At 39.6% G+C, this 18,550-nt stretch overlaps 1 protein-coding gene across 1 annotated transcript in view; it reads left to right on the top strand.

Moving 5' to 3' along the window:
- LOC138891306 (uncharacterized) overlaps positions 1-14,920 on the top strand; it is a 37,574-nt gene extending 22,654 nt beyond the window's left edge. The window contains exon 2 of the transcript XR_011407690.1: positions 14,181-14,920. The gene's annotated coding sequence lies outside the window, so the exon portion shown is untranslated. The remainder of the gene's footprint in view (positions 1-14,180) is intronic.
- The last annotated feature ends 3,630 nt before the right edge of the window (positions 14,921-18,550 follow it).

The following is an 18,550-nucleotide window of genomic DNA, read 5'->3' as shown; positions in this document are numbered from 1 at the left end:
AATCCCATAATTAATATAGAAAATACCACAAGTCTTGACATCTTCCAATGAAAACTCAGTTCCTAACCACACGTACAACTTGAAAATAACCAATTGTTATATGTAAAATCTTGAACACATTAGAACCATTCTTGAGAGGCATTCACTCTACACAAACTGCAATTAGCCTGATCAAATGAACAGAACCACCCGTGCCTCAATAGCACCCCAACACTGCAGAGTGTAACCTCATCCTTGAACATCCAAGCAACTTCCTGCTCTATGCACCGAGCATCCATTACCAACAACAACTCAAGACATGTCGTGATTCTCATACACCTATGAAGCATGACATAACCTTTGTCAAAAAATTTCCTTTACTCGGGCCACCCTTGGTCTAAATCTCCGTAAGCCATAACTGATTCACCAGTACGCCTCACACTGGAACCAACATAGCACATAACCGTGCAATCAACTCATCAATAGCGGACTCCCCCACTTGGCTCGAAGCCATAGACCAAACCACACACAATAACTCGTAACGCATATACTCTATTCCTGCTATAATACCATAATGAGATTTAAACTCAATCCTTCATAAGCTCGTGAAACACAGACCATCTGGTACTTTGAATCTTCTGCAATCTCGCATTCATCCTCGCAATAGTCAAGCCCACTCGCTTAAGTATCCCAAATTTAAATTTTCAACACCTATATTTCACTTGTAAATGAGATCTTCTAACAGACAACATGAGGATCACACAACCTCAGAACACTCCACAGGATATAACCCCACCTGCTTGGCCTCAAACTAATATTTTTGTATAGCTTCCACTGTCATAAACATTATGCAGTCACTTAATCATTTCGAGTCTGAGCTCATACCATAACATGAAATTTATTTCACTCCCAACTAGAACACATGAAAAGATTCTTCACACACTCATAACTCGGGGCTATACCTCAAATCGAGATGAAAATCAAGCACCTATTAGTTCTTTTATCCTTCCGCAGACCCTTCTCGTCGCTTCCAAATCATATGAATGCATCTCGCAGTCACATCACACTCATCACGTAACTATCCAGTCATTACCGCTACCAATAGGGCACTACCAAACATATAAGTTCAAAAATACTTTCTCACACAATCAGCACCTCGGTGCTCAAGCTATAGGCAAAAATCCGGCCTCGAGTCCTCCAGACTGGCCCAACATCAACAAACAGAGATCACATCTTGCCCCTCGATTAGGGAATCACAAGCCATCGATGCACATCTAATACCGAGCGTTCATGCGCGCATACGAACGCGTGGAACGAATTCCAAGAGTTACTTTTCAAGCTGAATCAAGGACGCACGATAAGAATTCAAGAATATGAAGTTTTTCCTAAAGGTTCAGCAGCCTCTCGAGGATAAGTACAGACGTCTCTGTACCGATCCGCGAGACTCTACTAAACCTGCTCATGACTCGTGAGGCCTATATAACCTAGGCCCTGATACCAACTTGTCACGACCCCAAACCGGACCCAGTCGTGATGGCGCCTCTCGTGAAGACAAGGCCAGCCGACACAATTCCAAATAAACCATTTTCCATTAAAAGTTGTTTTTATACCATTTATAAAACAATAATCTCATAATGAACATTAAAAAGAAAAATACGGAATAATTACACAAGCCCGACATCGGGGTGTCACTAGTCATGAGCATCTACCAAGGTCTGAATATAACAAGAGTCTAAAAATATACTAAATACAGTAATAAAATGAGAGGGAGGAAGCAGTGCTACGAACGTCGTGCAGCCACCTTGCTAACTCTGATGACTCCGCGTCTGAGCAATCAACACCTGCTACCGGATTCCGAAATACCTGAATATGCACACGTGGTGTAGGGAGTAATATGAGTACTCCAACCCAGTAAGTAATAAGAGTAAATAAAGGCCGAGCAGTAGGAAATGATGAATCTACATTTATGATAAACTTAATAAGCACAACAGGCTTTCAAATCGGAATACGAGTCAATCGTCTCATTTTAAACCCATCTTTCGATAAAAATCATTTGAAAATGCCTTCAACAGTTTCAGTAGGGGTTCAATACCATTTATAATAAAAGACATAAAAACCATAATCGGCCCCTTGGGCAAAACATAGTTCGCATACAGCCCCTCGAGCAAAACAGAAATTTCACAACCCTTTTCAAAACTTAGAAACTTCAGTTTAAATGAAATACTATTTAAAACGTTTGTTCAACATTTTCAATAGAGGCTCGGTTTAAAAATGAGTAAAAGCAGTAATCAAATCAACATGTTCAATAGAAACTCGTTTTAAAGAGGAATGAAAACAACAAGTTCATAAACCAGCACCTCAGGCAAAGCATCACTCATGTACATGTATATCTATGTAGCCCCTCAGGCAAGCCTCTCAGTCACTCGTGACTCAACTCTTACTAATCAGTGCTCACACTTAGCACTCACACTTAATAGGTACCATATAGTAATCGTTGCGGCTTGCAGTCCGATCCATATATATAGTCTATTGCGCTCACTAGGAGTGTGCAGACTCCGGAGGGGCTCCTACAGCCCAAGCGCTATATCGTTGCGGCGTGCATCCCGATCCCCATATATATATGTATATATATATATATATTACTGCGGTGTGTAGCCCGATCCATAGATATATAATCCTCACAACCACGGCCTCGGCCTCTCTCAGTCATTAACCTCACAATCAGACTCTCGGTCTATCTCAGTCATCAACCTCAGAATCAGACCCTCGGTCTATCTCAGTCATCAACCTCATGATCACTCGGACCATCAATAAAATAGGGAACTCAGCCCAAACAGTTTCTACATTTTTAAGAAATAAAGTGATAAAACCAGATTTAAACAATAAACATGTAAAACATGACTGAGGATATGCTTTCAAAACAAACAGAGTGAGGAAAAATAGTGAAAGTGCCCCTAAGGGTATCAGCAGGTCGACCAAACATGGCATACAACCCAAATATAATATAAATCTCTAGAACATGGAATATCATAATATTTCAAATCAAATACACGACTTAACAATCGTACGGAACAGACCAAGTCACAATCCCCAATGGTGCACAACTCATCGCTCGTCATCTAGCGTGTGTGTCACCTCAAAGTAACACAACGATGTGTAATTCGGGATTTCAAACCCTGAGGACAGTATTTACAATCATTACTTACCTCGATCCGGTCCAAACTCTAGCCCACGATGCCTTTGCCCTCACGAATTGACCTTCGGATGCTCCAAATCTAGCCACAATCAGAACATAACTATTAAAATATGTTAAGGGAACAAAGCCCACTCGAAAATATCCAATTTGCATCAAAATCATGAAATTGCTCAATCCCGGCCCTCGGGCCCACGTCTTGGAACTCGATAAAATTAACATCAATGGAATCCTCATCCTCCCACGAGTTCATACATATCAAATTTACCAAAATCCGGCCTCATATGGTCACTCAAATTCTCAAAATCCACTCTCCAATTTCAAGTCCTAATTTCCCAACTCTTCCTCAAAATTTCCACTGATTTTTCATGATTAAATAATGAAATAATCACCATAAACACAAGGCAAAGCCCAAGTAGCTTACCTCTATGGAAACACTTGATTTCCTCTTGAAATCACAGCTTGGAACTCCAAAATCGCACAAAAATGGTGAACAAAATGACTGAAAATCACGAAGGGGCATTTTTATACATTCTGCCCAGCACTTCCGCACCTGTGATCCTATAAGCGCACCTGCGCTTCCGCTTCTGCGGAAAAACACCCGCTTCTGCGGATTCCACTTACTCGTTCAGATTCCGCATCTGCGACCTAGGCATCGCACCTGCGGCCTAGGCATCGCACCTGCGGCCTCGCAGATGTGGTCAAATCCGCAGGTGCGGAAACAATAGAGGCAACAAATTTTCTGCTGCAAAACTCCAAGTTTGGCTTCCCGATAACCATCTGAAACTATCCCGAGGCCCCCGGGACCTCAACCAAAAGCACAACCATATCCCATAACCTTATTCGAACCTATACCAATCTTCAAAACACTTCCAACAACATCGGATCAACCAAAACACATCGGATTCAAGCCTAAGTTTCCAAATTCTTCCGAATCACGCTTTTGATCAAAAACCCAACTAAACCACTTCCGAATGATCTAAAATTTTGCACACACGTCATAAATGACACAACGGAGCTACTGCAACTTCTGGAATTCCATTCCGACCGCTATATAAAAATCTCACCTATCAACCCGGAAACGCCAAAATCTAAATTTCGCCAATTCAAGCCTAAACCTTCCACGGACCTCCAAAATGCATTCTGATCGCTCTCCTAAGTCCCAAATCACCTAACGGAGCTAACCAAATCATAAAAATTTGAATCCGAGATCATATACAAGCAAGTCAAAACTTGGTCAAACCTTTTAATTTTCAAGCTACAAATTGAGAACTGTTCTTCCAAATTCATTCCGATTATCTTGAAAACCAAAACCAACGATTTACATAAGTCATAATAGATCACACGGGGCAAGTCATGCCCGAGAACTGGCGAGCAAGTGCAAAAACTCAAAACGACCGGTCGGGTCGTTACATCCTCTCCCACTTAAACATACGTTCGTCCTCGAACGTGCCCAGAGTTGTTCTAAAAGCCAACCAATCGCTGAATAACCCTACCATGAACATAGACCCAGGGGTGATCCCACGTCACCCTATCTCGTATAGGTCCGATGACACAATGTAACTGAAATTTCACAGTCCAACCTAGCCCATTAACCTTGGAACCACATTTCCACTTCTGAAATCATCCACAAGATCAGAATCTCACATCTATACTCTGAATAAGTCCGAATCGGCTGTAATAAACCATACCTACAACCTCAGGTGCAATTACATGATATACCACATAACTCAAATACTTGTAGCGATAACTTCTAATCACAGCAGGTGCACGCAACAACCGAATACCGGTAGGGAACCTCTTATCAGCTAAAGTCTTATTCCAACACTTTTATATACTGCTAATGATAAATAAAACATGCAGTAAGCCATAACCATTTCTCAGATCAACCATACATGAAGCCACTTCTCCTTTGGCAAAGACCATAGCAAATTTCTGAGCCGAACCTCGATATTATCCTTCCAACATGCTGGAATCGAATTCGTTTGCAGTCATTAAAGATCCCAGCGATCTCATCTAATCCAACACAACTACTCTGGTGCCATTGACACATCAATACATACTAAAGCCATGACTTGTGCAATCTGTGCACCAATAAGCCACAATCCGAACTTACTCAAATCATGAAAATGACTCAAATGGAAGCGTTGTACCGCAAGCTCACTAGTACCACAAAACACAAGACTGAGAACCCGTCTCCCATCATAGAAACAGAACACATGAATCTAACCCGCAAGATTATACCTCCACATAGCTTCTCTCCAATGCGCGACCTCATCCAAACATTGGTCCACGTGAAAACACCTTAAGTCACTATGCTCAAAATCGACAACCATGTGCAATATGATATCTAAAACCAAAGCAATCATCATAACCACCGCGAGGTAATTAAATAACACCACACGACTTGAAAGGACATAACTGATATGCCATCCACCGAGCCATACCCCGTGCTCTTCCTGCTCGAATTCCACTGAGAGGCCCTAATAAAGCCGCACCACATGTGCCTATAACCAACAAACCTTAATGCCTCGCAACACAGAAAAATATCTCATAGATCCCCCTGATTACTAATAGCTCAATAACAACCGAATCAACACATCCTTCACCATTGGCAACTCGAAGTCAATAGAGCCGTCGCAATACAGAACACACATCCATATAGGTCTACCAATGAACCACACATCAAGTCTAGTCACACGCAACCAATAAATAATCCTCAAAAGGTTCACAATGACTGAATCATAGCACATACTATCATCTGATTAACTTACCCACATCCTTGTCGTCCACAATCACGAGCTAACCTGTATATGAGAACTTCCAGTCTCCAAGTCCATAAAGCACACGAATTACCATATCTGATCCCAATTCCGCCGCTCGCATATATAGCACACCTCTAGTACTCAATCATTCCACGAGAGATACTCTAAAATTCTTCTGTGCTGTCAAGCAAACTCGAATATCAGCAGCCGATCTGACAAGAAGTGCTGCAATACTACCGAAGTACCATCAACTTAATCACATTGCCATTTTTAAAACATATACCCTAGTCAAATCACCTTAATTACCATTACCATTTCCTTAATCATCTGAAGCTCATTTCTCTAATTATCTGAAACCACCCGTGCTGTATAAGAATTGTGACCTTCCTTTCTGAACTGATCTGTGACCTTACATATGCAAATCTAAGTCTTGCACAACACACCGCCTATACTATACCGTCCTAAGGTAAACATGAGAACTTCATATCCATTCTGAGCCACACACAACTACGTACTCAACTAGCCAATCACTTTTCTATTAGACCTTAGCTAGGAGAAAATCATTATACATCTCATGCTCTTCATGCCCATGGTAAACTACACACCTCTAACCGTGGTAGAATCATTGAGAACTTTCCGAATTCCATTCGCACAAAACAAAACCGTCAGAACTGAATCCTTCTAACTCAACCAAGCTACGCAGGCCACTAAAACCCAAGAGCATTGTCGCTAAACACCTGTATAAACTCATTACCTCATAAGCATCCAAAGAACTAATCATGTCCTTACCACACCGATCTGAGCCACTACCAAGCTATCCCATCTATCCGAGTTCCCTTCTGACTTACCTTCAACTTGATACTCATTCTTGCTAGAACATCACAATTTCTCAACCCAGACTTACCACATGAGACCCAAGCACAAAACCACACCGTCTAAGACTCATAAGCCGCTGAATACTCTCTTAAATATTCCCAAAAGCACCACCTTCAAAATACTTTACTCTGAAGAGACTTCCTACGAATCTAAATCTGTTACCTTTACCTTCCTGATGCTGATACACAGAATCCCATAATTAATATAGAAAATACCACAAGTCTTGACATCTTCCAATGAAAACTCAGTTCCTAACCACACGTACAACTTGAAAATAACCAATTGTTATATGTAAAATCTTGAACACATTAGAACCATTCTTGAGAGTCATTCACTCTACACAAACTGCAATTAGCCTGATCAAATGAACAGAACCACCCGTGCCTCAATAGCACCCCAACACCGCAGAGTGTAACCTCATCCTTGAACATCCAAGCAACTTCCTGCTCTATGCACCGAGCATCCATTACCAACAACAACTCAAGACATGTCGTGATTCTCATACACCTATGAAGCATGACATAACCTTTGTCAAAAAATTTCCTTTACTCGGGCCACCCTTGGTCTAAATCTCCGTAAGCCATAACTGATTCACCAGTATGCCTCACACTGGAACCAACATAGCACATAACCGTGCAATCAACTCATCAATAGCGGACTCCCCCACTTGGCTCGAAGCCATAGACCAAACCACACACAATAACTCGTAACGCATATACTCTATTGCTGCTATAATACCATAATGAGATTTAAACTCAATCCTTCATAAGCTCGTGAAACACAGACCATCTGGTACTTTGAATCTTCTGCAATCTCGCATTCATCCTCGCAATAGTCAAGCCCACTCGCTTAAGTATCCCAAATTTAAATTTTCAACACCTATATTTCACTTGTAAATGAGATCTTCTAACAGACAACATGAGGATCACACAACCTCAGAACACTCCACAGGATATAACCCCACCTGCTTGGCCTCAAACTAATATTTTTGTATAGCTTCCACTGTCATAAACATTATGCAGTCACTTAATCATTTCGAGTCTGAGCTCATACCATAACATGAAATTTATTTCACTCCCAACTAGAACACATGAAAAGATTCTTCACACACTCATAACTCGGGGCTATACCTCAAATCGAGATAAAAATCAAGCACCTATTAGTTCTTTTATCCTTCCGCAGACCCTTCTCGTCGCTTCCAAATCATATGAATGCATCTCGCAGTCACATCACACTCATCACGTAACTATCCAGTCATTACCGCTACCAATAGGGCACTACCGAACATATAAGTTCAAAAATACTTTCTCACACAATCAGCACCTCGGTGCTCAAGCTATAGGCAAAAATCCGGCCTCGAGTCCTCCAGACTGGCCCAACATCAACAAACAGAGATCACATCTTGCCCCTCGATTAGGGAATCACAAGCCATCGATGCACATCTAATACCGAGCGTTCATGCGCGCATACGAACGCGTGGAACGAATTCCAAGAGTTACTTTTCAAGCTGAATCAAGGACGCACGATAAGAATTCAAGAATATGAAGTTTTTCCTAAAGGTTCAGCAGCCTCTCGAGGATAAGTACAGACGTCTCTGTACCGATCCGCGAGACTCTACTAAACCTGCTCATGACTCGTGAGGCCTATATAACCTAGGCCCTGATACCAACTTGTCACGACCCCAAACCGGACCCAGTTGTGATGGCGCCTCTCGTGAAGACAAGGCCAGCCGACACAATTCCAAATAAACCATTTTCCATTAAAAGTTGTTTTTATACCATTTATAAAACAATAATCTCATAATGAACATTAAAAAGAAAAATACGGAATAATTACACAAGCCCGACATCGGGGTGTCACTAGTCATGAGCATCTACCAAGGTCTGAATATAACAAGAGTCTAAAAATATACTAAATACAGTAATAAAATGAGAGGGAGGAAGCAGTGCTACGAACGTCGTGCAGCCACCTTGCTAACTCTGATGACTCCGCGTCTGAGCAATCAACACCTGCTACCGGATTCCGAAATACCTGAATATGCACACGTGGTGTAGGGAGTAATATGAGTACTCCAACCCAGTAAGTAATAAGAGTAAATAAAGGCCGAGCAGTAGGAAATGATGAATCTACATTTATGATAAACTTAATAAGCACAATAGGCTTTCAAATCGGAATACGAGTCAATCGTCTCATTTTAAACCCATCTTTCGATAAAAATCATTTGAAAATGCCTTCAACAGTTTCAGTAGGGGTTCAATACCATTTATAATAAAAGACATAAAAACCATAATCGGCCCCTTGGGCAAAACATAGTTCGCATACAGCCCCTCGAGCAAAACAGAAATTTCACAACCCTTTTCAAAACTTAGAAACTTCAGTTTAAATGAAATACTATTTAAAACGTTTGTTCAACATTTTCAATAGAGGCTCGGTTTAAAAATGAGTAAAAGCAGTAATCAAATCAACATGTTCAATAGAAACTCGTTTTAAAGAGGAATGAAAACAACAAGTTCATAAACCAGCACCTCAGGCAAAGCATCACTCATGTACATGTATATCTATGTAGCCCCTCAGGCAAGCCTCTCAGTCACTCGTGACTCAACTCTTACTAATCAGTGCTCACACTTAGCACTCACACTTAATAGGTACCATATAGTAATCGCTGCGGCTTGCAGTCCGATCCATATATATAGTCTATTGCGCTCACTAGGAGTGTGCAGACTCCGGAGGGGCTCCTACAGCCCAAGCGCTATATCGCTGCGGCGTGCATCCCGATCCCCATATATATATGTATATATATATATATATATTACTGCGGTGTGTAGCCCGATCCATAGATATATAATCCTCACAACCACGGCCTCGGCCTCTCTCAGTCATTAACCTCACAATCAGACTCTCGGTCTATCTCAGTCATCAACCTCACAATCAGACCCTCGGTCTATCTCAGTCATCAACCTCACGATCACTCGGGCCATCAATAAAATAGGAACTCAGCCCAAACAGTTTTCATATTTTTAAGAAATAAAGTGATAAAACCAGATTTAAACAATAAACAGGTAAAACATGACTGAGAATATGCTTTCAAAACAAATAGAGTGAGGAAAAATAGTGAAAGTGCCCCTAAGGGTCTCAGCAGGTCGGCACAAGACCCCAAACATGGCATACAGCCCAAAATATAATATAAATCTCTAGAACATGGAATATCATAAGATTTCAAATCAAATACGCGACTTAACAGTCGTACGGGATGGACTAAGTCACAATCCCCAATGGTGCACAACTTCACACTCGTTATCTAGCGTGTGCGCCACCTCAAAGTAACACAAAGATGAGTATTCCGGGGTTTCAAACCCTCAGGACAATATTTATAATCATTACTTACCTCGATCTGGTCCAAACTCTAGCCCGCGATGCCTTTGCCCTCACGAATCGACCTTCGGATGCTCCAAATCTAGCCACAATCAGAACATAACTATTAAAATATGCTAAGGGAACAAAGCCCACTTGAAAATATCCAATTTGCATTAAAATCATGAAATTGCTCAAACCCGGCCCTCGGGACCACGTCTTGGAACTCGATAAAATTAACATCAATGGAATCCCCATCCTCTCACGAGTTCATACATATCAAATTTACCAAAATCCGACCTCATATGGTCACTCAAATTCTCAAAATCCACTCTCCAATTTCAAGCCCTAATTTCCCAACTCTTCCTCAAATTTTCCACTGATTTTTCATGATTAAATAATGAAATAATCACCATAAATACAAGGTATAAAGCCCAAGTAGCTTACCTCTATGGAAACACTTGATCCCCTCTTGAAATCACAGCTTGGAGCTCCAAAATCGCACAAAAATGGTGAACAAAATGACTGAGAATCGCGAAAGGGCATTTTTATACATTCTGCCCAGCACTTCCGCACCTGCGATCCCATAAGCGCACTTGCACTTCCTCTTCGGCGGAAAAACACCCGCTTCTGCGGATTCCATTACTCCTTCAGATTCCGCATCTGCGACCCAGGTATCGCACCTGCGGCCTCGCAGATGCGGCCAAAGTCTCCGCTTCTGCGGCCAGCACCGCTTTTGCGGTCTCCATTACGCACCAACGACATCGCACCTGCGGTCACCAAATCTGCAGGTGCGGAAACAACAGAGGCAGCAAATTTTCTGCTGCAAAACTCCAAGTCCGACTTCCCGATAACCATCCGAAACTATTCCGAGGCCCCCGGGACCTCAACCAAAAGCACAACGATATCCCATAACCTTATTCGAACCTATACCAATCTTCAAAACACTTCCAACAATATCGGATCAACCAAAACACATCGGATTCAAGCCTAAGTATCCAAATTCTTCTGAATCACGCTTTTGATCAAAAACCCAATCAAACCACGTCCGAAAGATCTGAAATTTTGCACACACGTCACAAATGACATAACGGAGCTAGTACAACTTCTGTAATTCCATTCCAACCCTTATATAAAAATCTCACCTATCAATCGGAAAACGCCAAAATCTTAATTTCGCCAATTCAAGCCCAAACTTTCCACGGACCTCCAAAATGCATTCCGATTGCGCTCCTAAGTCCCAAATCACCTAACGAAGCTAACCAAATCATAAAAATTCGAATCCGAGATCATATACAATCAAGTCAAAACTTGGTCAAACCTTTCAATTTTCAAGCTACAAATTGAGAACTGTTCTTCCAAATTCATTCTGATTACCTTAAAAACCAAAACCAACGATTTACATAAGTCATAATACATCACACGGGGCAAGTCATGCCCGAGAACTGGCGAGCAAAGTGCAAAAACTCAAAACGACCGGTCGGGTCATTACAAAAAGTTAGGTCAATTTGTTTTGAAAAAAAAAGGAGAAAGAAAAGAAAAAAAAGAGAAAAAGATATAGAAAGTAAGATGAAAAAAAATTAGTTAGGACAGATGTTTGAACTACATTTGACAAGGCAGCCTTACACGGTTCGGTCCAACAAAATAAAAGTCAAAAAAAGAAGAAAAAATCCAAAAAAATCCCAAGTATCTGAAACTAGTATTTGAGCCATCATGCCGTCTTTTCTTTTCAACCCTATCCAAATAAATACCTCCTGATCAGCCTTCAAGAATGCTAAGAGACACATGCAATGACCAACAGTTGTCACACGATATAGAACACTGTCAAGTTGCTCACAAAGGAAAGAAAAAACAAAAAAAGAAAAAGAAAAAATGAGAGAATTTTACTAGCGAAAACCTTTACGGGCACTGTAAAGCAACGGTAAGTAGAGATAATAAATGAGAGAGGCTTGTTGGTGAAAACCCTTCGGGCCACCACTAGTCAAAAGTGAATCGTGAAGCTGATGCAAAGGATTGACACGAACAAGCCCGACTTCAAAGGTCATAGGAATGGTAAAGGAAAGATTAGATCAGTTTGATAGATTAGGCCGTTGAGTCCAAAATGCATGTCATGGTCATTAAGGCTAGTTATTGAAAAAAAAACTCTTCCTTTTGTCCTTCTCGACAGGGGCATATCTTGTTAATATTGTTTCTTTGCATCATTGTGTCGTTCGCTCTGAGTCAGTCCTTGCCAAAAAAAAGCAAGAAAAGATTTCAAAATTTGCTACCAGCTTTTCAGCTGCACAAAGTAAATTTGGCCAGCACACTCGGTTGTTACAGGCAACATGCCTTGAGATTCATGCAAAGGCTCCCCCCCAAAAGACTCTTATCAGCCTACTTAGCTAAAGCAAGCAAAGATAACCTCAAGGTTAATCAAGGATTCTCTGTAGTACCGAACAAGGACTATAGTGTGTGCACATCGTGCAAAAGACACTTCCAGTTGTGATTCTCTCTGACAGACAAATTGCTCCAAAAGCAAAAGCCATTCAAGATATCAGAAAAGGTTATCCAAGAAAAAAATCTCTTTTCCGAGATACATCTGATTGAGCCGCAAATTCAAATGGTACTGAGTGTGAAACAATCAGGATTGATGTAGAGCAAAAGTCTCTTGAGACCGACTCAAGCTGGTTGAGCAAAAGCCAAGCTGCCCAAGACTCAAGGCCACAAACCAACCACCACTTTCAAAACTGACAAAATTTTCTTTGTTTGAAACAGGAACAAAGCAGTACAAATGGTTCAAAAAGGGGGGGGGGGAAGAAAGGAAAAAAAAATAAAGAAAAGAGAAAAAAAGAAGAGAAGAGGAGAGCCGACACAGGGAAGTTTCTCAAATCTTTGCCTTTATTTGTCTTGCTAATGTGCATAAAATATTTTCATTGCACTCACATTTTTCCTCCTAGGATAAAAAGCCCTAGTCTGATGGATTTTCTCCAAATAAAAATCTTAGTCTGATGAATTTTCTCCTAGGATAGAAATCTTAGTCTGATCAAACTTTCTCCTAAGATAACAAAAAAAAAGGACCTAGTCTGATGAATTTTCTCCTAGGATCGAAATCTTAGTCTGATGAATCTTTCTCCTAAGATAGAAAACCTAGTCTGATAAATTTTCTCCTAGGATAGAAATCTTAGTCTGATGAATTTTTCTCCTAAGATAAGAGCCCTAGTCTGATGAATTTTCTCCTAGGACAAGAAATCTTAGTCTGAAAATCTTTCTCCTAAGATAATAAGAAAACCTAGTCTGGTGAGCTTTTTTCCTAGGATTAAAATCTTAGTCTGATGAATCTTTCTCCTAAGATAACAAATTAGAAAACCTAGTTTGATGAACTTTCTCCTAGGATAGATGTCTTAGTCTAATGAATTTTTCTCCTAAGAAATAAAAACTTAGTCTGATGAATTTTCTCATAGGAAATTAAAAAAAAGGATGTCTCAATTAAAAAAAGTTATTTATTCATGCCTTTGAAAAAAAGCATTGGGGCAATTTGTTTAAAAGAATGATTTTCTAAAAAAAATTGATTTTTTTTAAAAAAAAGGAAAAAAACAAAAAAATCATTCTTTGTTCATTTTAGCATGGGTACACAATTCAGTAGTCTCATTTTCCAATATAGGGTCTTCACTCCCTAGTTGATGTCAGCATAACCTGATGCCAACCAATCCCTAGTTGATGCCAGCATAACCTGACGCCAACATAGGGTCTCCACCCCCTAGTTAATGCCAACATAACCTGATGCCAACATAGGGTCACCACTCCCTAGTTGATGATTTTTCAATATAGGGTTTCCAATCCCTAACGAATTTTATTTTTTTTAGATATAGGGCCTCCACTCCCTAATCTCTTTTTCCCAAGGATACACAATCCTGACTTTTATTGCTTTAAATAATGAAGTAGTATAGAGTTTTGGTTACAAATAACTCACGAAGTTTTCCTAGTGAAAACTGGGGCAGAAAATTTTCGTTCGTTTATTTGTTTTGGTGTCTGAGCAGATTTTACCTCGAGACACAATGTTAGAGATGACCAAAAAAGAGGTCTCAATCCAGAATAAAAAAAGAGAAAAAAGAAAAAAAAAGTGAATCCAAAATGCAGAAGCAGATGAAAGATGTGAAGTGCTCAAGACATGACTGAAGTCCTAAGCACAACATTCCCTGTTCTTATCAGAAAAAGTCGTAGAAGAATGAACAAGCACCTCCAGCTAACAAGCAGCAAGGCTCAAATCAAAAGTCTGCATGAAGAACCATTCAAGACTCAAGATCAAATTTCAGAACAAATATAGATAGGAATCTTGTAACTCATAGCTAATAGGCTTGTTTAGTTCCTTTAGATTTTGGTTTTTTATTTAATAACAGGACCACGGACCGGAGCCTCGACGGAACCACACTCGACTCTCAACTCATCACTCCGTCATTCTCTCTGAACTACACGCGACCTGATTCCCTTATAACCCGTGATATGTAGGCTGTCCAAAACCAGGACTCGGTTGCACTCTCTTCTCTATTCTTTGTTTCTTCCCTTTTGAAAATAGTGTGGTAAAAATTAGTCACGTGGCTCACCTTGTCTTTGCCTGAAAACCCTTCATGTTTCCAAGCAAAGAGGGGCATGTGCTGAGCACTTAATTGTTGACTACATTTGAATTTTTCATTACTTTTTAGTATGTAAATATTTGCTAAGTTTAATCTTGATAATTTAGCCGTTATTTCATGTTTTAGTAGGTTTATTTGATAAAATTAAAAACCAACAAAAAGATTTACATTTTTAAAGTGTTAAATATTGTTATTCTTGCAAAGAAAAGAAAATGAACAAAAATATATCTTTTCTCCTAATCTTGATAAATTAGTATTTTCATTTAATTAGTATTTTGCCTCGCCACTTTTACTTGATAGGAGTAGTAGTTTATTTTGTAGTTGCATATCTTTTAAAAGAAAATCACAAAAATAGTCTTGTTCTCATTAGGATCTTAAAATAGGATTAATTTTTATCTCTCGACTTTTCCTTATTTTGCAGTAGGATTAATTAACACTCTCCTGTTTAGTTTTTTCTTGTAAGTTGAGATCTTTTTTGTTAGCTTGTTAGTCTTCTCTTTCGTTATGAATTTTTCTTGCATTTTGTCAAAAGTTAAAAAGAAAACAAACCATATGTGCACATGCATATCATAAAATATGGGCAGACTTGCGTAACAAAATTCACATGGTCAAAAAGTTTCTTATCCTTTTCGTACATATATGCAGTTACCAAAATAGGAATATTCCTTGCCTATATTTATTTTTTTTTGTCCCATATTTTTGGTATTTGATCCGCATATACCCTTTTCATTATATATCTTCTCATTCACTCTATACATGCATAGGATTCCCTCACCCGTCCAATTTTTTTCATCATCCTTATCCTTAATTGGGTCTCACGCGTACATGACCCGACCCAAAAACTTTTTCTTTGTAGCCAAGCACACATATTATATGGAGTGTATAAATATATCTTGGGGATATCTAAAAGTGAGGAGGAACCCTAGAGCCCTAAAGAAAGAAAAAGTTGTGCAGCAGCTGATAAAAAAATGCAGTAGCAAGAGCTAAAAAAACCCAGCTTCATCTCCCTCAAGAACACCTGCTAATCACCATTAAAGCATTCTAAAATCAGCACCTAAAACTCGACAAAATACATCCATTTTTACCTCAAGTCCACCCCAAAATACAATAGAAATCCAAGCCGAAAAGGAGCAGCAAAACCAGTTTTAAAACCTCCAAAATCCAGCCAAGAACTCCAGCAAAGCTTCAGCTCGAAATCGGGCTTCCGACGAATGTTTCCGGTAAGTTTTGAGGTTCCGGTGCGGTCTTCGGGTGGCGGGTCTGTTTGTTTTTAGGTTGTCGGCATGCCTTTCCTTGTATGCTGACCAGAGGCTCTTGCAAATACAGAAGCTAATTAAAAAAAAGGTTCATTTCCTTTATTATTTTCTGCATTTTTATTTTTTTAAAGTTGTTACTTTATTCAGCCATCAAATATGTGTGACCTTAATTTGCCTGATTGGCTTTCTTCCTATTGCCTCTATTTTGCCATCTTTTAGTATGTTTCAGCATTGTTAATATTTAGTGTTGATCTGAAGATTAATTAGTTTTGTTTTGAGTGATGAATTCGTTAGTGTAGAATTAAATTTATTTGGGCTTGATTATTTTATTGGTTGTATTCATGTGGGCCATATGGTATGTCTTGACATAATGGGTTGTATAGTCTAGCTAGAAGTAGACGTAGCTTTGAACATGAGACAAATTAAATTTGAAATAAATCAAAGTACGCGTTTGCGCGACTTTGGCCAAACAATCTTAATAATAATAAAATGTTATTAATTGTGTATCGTTCGCGTGACACGAGTACGATTTAAAAATAAATACTTGTAGAAATGCTTTTAGGCGTGGTTTTTAAACTACTATCGTGATTGTGTACATGTTCGCGTGTCGCGATTTTGATTTTTTCAAATAAATTGAAGGTATGCGTTCGCGCGACTTTGACCAAACTTTTTCTTAAATAAACTAAGTGTTAGGAATTGTGTACACATACGTGTGACATGATTCTTGATGCACCAAATTAGATAAGTATACGAACACGTAACTCGATAATTCTTTCAAGTACTTAAGAGTTGTAAAAGGCAAAATACACATACATTCTAAAATAAGTAATTAAATAGTTAATTAAGCCAGGTAAGATTAAAAGTGATCGTGCTAAAACCACAAAACTCGGGAGTGCCTAACACCTTCTCCCGGGTTAACAGAATTCCTTACCTAGTTTTTTCTAGTTTTGCAGACTTTAAACGAAATCAAATTTTCCTCGATTTGAGATTTAAAATAAACCGGTGACTTGGAACATCATAAAATTATTCCAAGTGGTGACTCTGAATTTATTAAATAATCTCATTTCAATTAATATCATTTTAATTGGAAAAACTCCATATCCCTTCGGGAAAAAGGAGGTGTGACAGAGAGTATTATAAGTGCATGGCGAGACAACTTAGAGTGTCTCGCCTCATGATCGGTCACTGACATCTGACCCTACTGGAGCTGCTCAAACTGAAACCGCAACTCTTCTCTCTGAGAGGGTGGATTATACATATCCAAGAAAAAATGTGTAACTGATCCCAAGTCAATGGAGGAGAACTTGCTGGTCTGCCAAGAAGATAAGACTGCCACCATCTACGGGCCCTGCCCTCCAGCTTGAAAGTAGTAAAATCCACCTTGTGGGTCTCTAATATCCTTATATTGTGCACTATGTCCCTACACCAATCAATAAAGTCCTGGGATCCTCATGTCGCTCACCTCCAAAGACAGGAGGGTGTAGCCTAGTCCATCTGTCTAATAACTTCTACGGCTCGCCGGTCGCAGTTGGTCGGGGCTCAGGTACTGTAATGACCCGGCCGGCCGTTTTGAATAATACAATCTTGTTTCCCCTATTTACTGCTAAATTTATGCTTTACAATTGTTATGTGACTTGTCAGGGTAATTGGTTAGGGTCCGGTGAGATTTTTGAAATGAATTGAGACACTTAGTCTCCAAGAAGAAAGCTTAAGTTGAATAATTTGACCGGAAGATGAAAATGTGTAAACGACCCCAAAATGAATTTTTGATGATTCCAATAGCTCCGTATGGTAATTTCGGGATTAGGAGTGTGTCCAGATATTTATTTCGAGGTTCGTAACTAAATTATGCTTGAAATGGAGAAAATGAGAAATTTAAGTTTGGAAGTTTGACTGGGGAGTTGACTTTTTGATATCTTTGGGTCGGAATCCAGTCCTGAAAATTTTTCTAGCTCCGTTTTGTCATTTATGACTTGTGTGCAAAATTTGATGTCAATCGGACTTGATTTGATAGGTTTCGGCATCGAATATAGAAGTTGGAAGTTCTTAGTTTCATTAAGCTTGAATTGGGGTGTGATTCGTGGTTTTAGCGTTGTTTGATATGATTTGAAGTTTCGACCAAGTCCGTATCATATTTTAGGACTTGTTGGTATATTTGGTTGGGGTCTCGGTGGACTCGAGTATGTTTCGAATCATTTTGGGCTACTTTGGGTGCTGATTTTCTGATATCTGGTGTTGTTCTTCGCGTTCGCGAAGAAGAATTTGGCCTCTGGAAGTTTGTTCTTCGCGTTCGCGAAGAAGGAAATCTCGATTGCATAGGTCTGACTTCGGAGGCTCATATCTCACAATCTATAAGGAATTTGGAGATAATCCAAACATGAAAGTTATAGATCTTTGTGTTTAGTTTTCAGAAATGTAAATTAATTGGCATTTAGATTTGTGTACAAAAATTTATGGTAGTTACACTACAGTCTGTCCGGGGAGAGTTTGAAAATCTCTGCTGCACAGGGCTGACTTTGG

The sequence above is a fragment of the Nicotiana sylvestris genome, chromosome 5 (genome assembly GCF_000393655.2).
Source record: "Nicotiana sylvestris chromosome 5, ASM39365v2, whole genome shotgun sequence".
Classification (NCBI taxonomy): Eukaryota; Viridiplantae; Streptophyta; class Magnoliopsida; order Solanales; family Solanaceae; genus Nicotiana; species Nicotiana sylvestris.
Note: the sequence above shows the minus strand (reverse complement) of the source record. Positions and strands in the feature narration are given on the sequence as shown.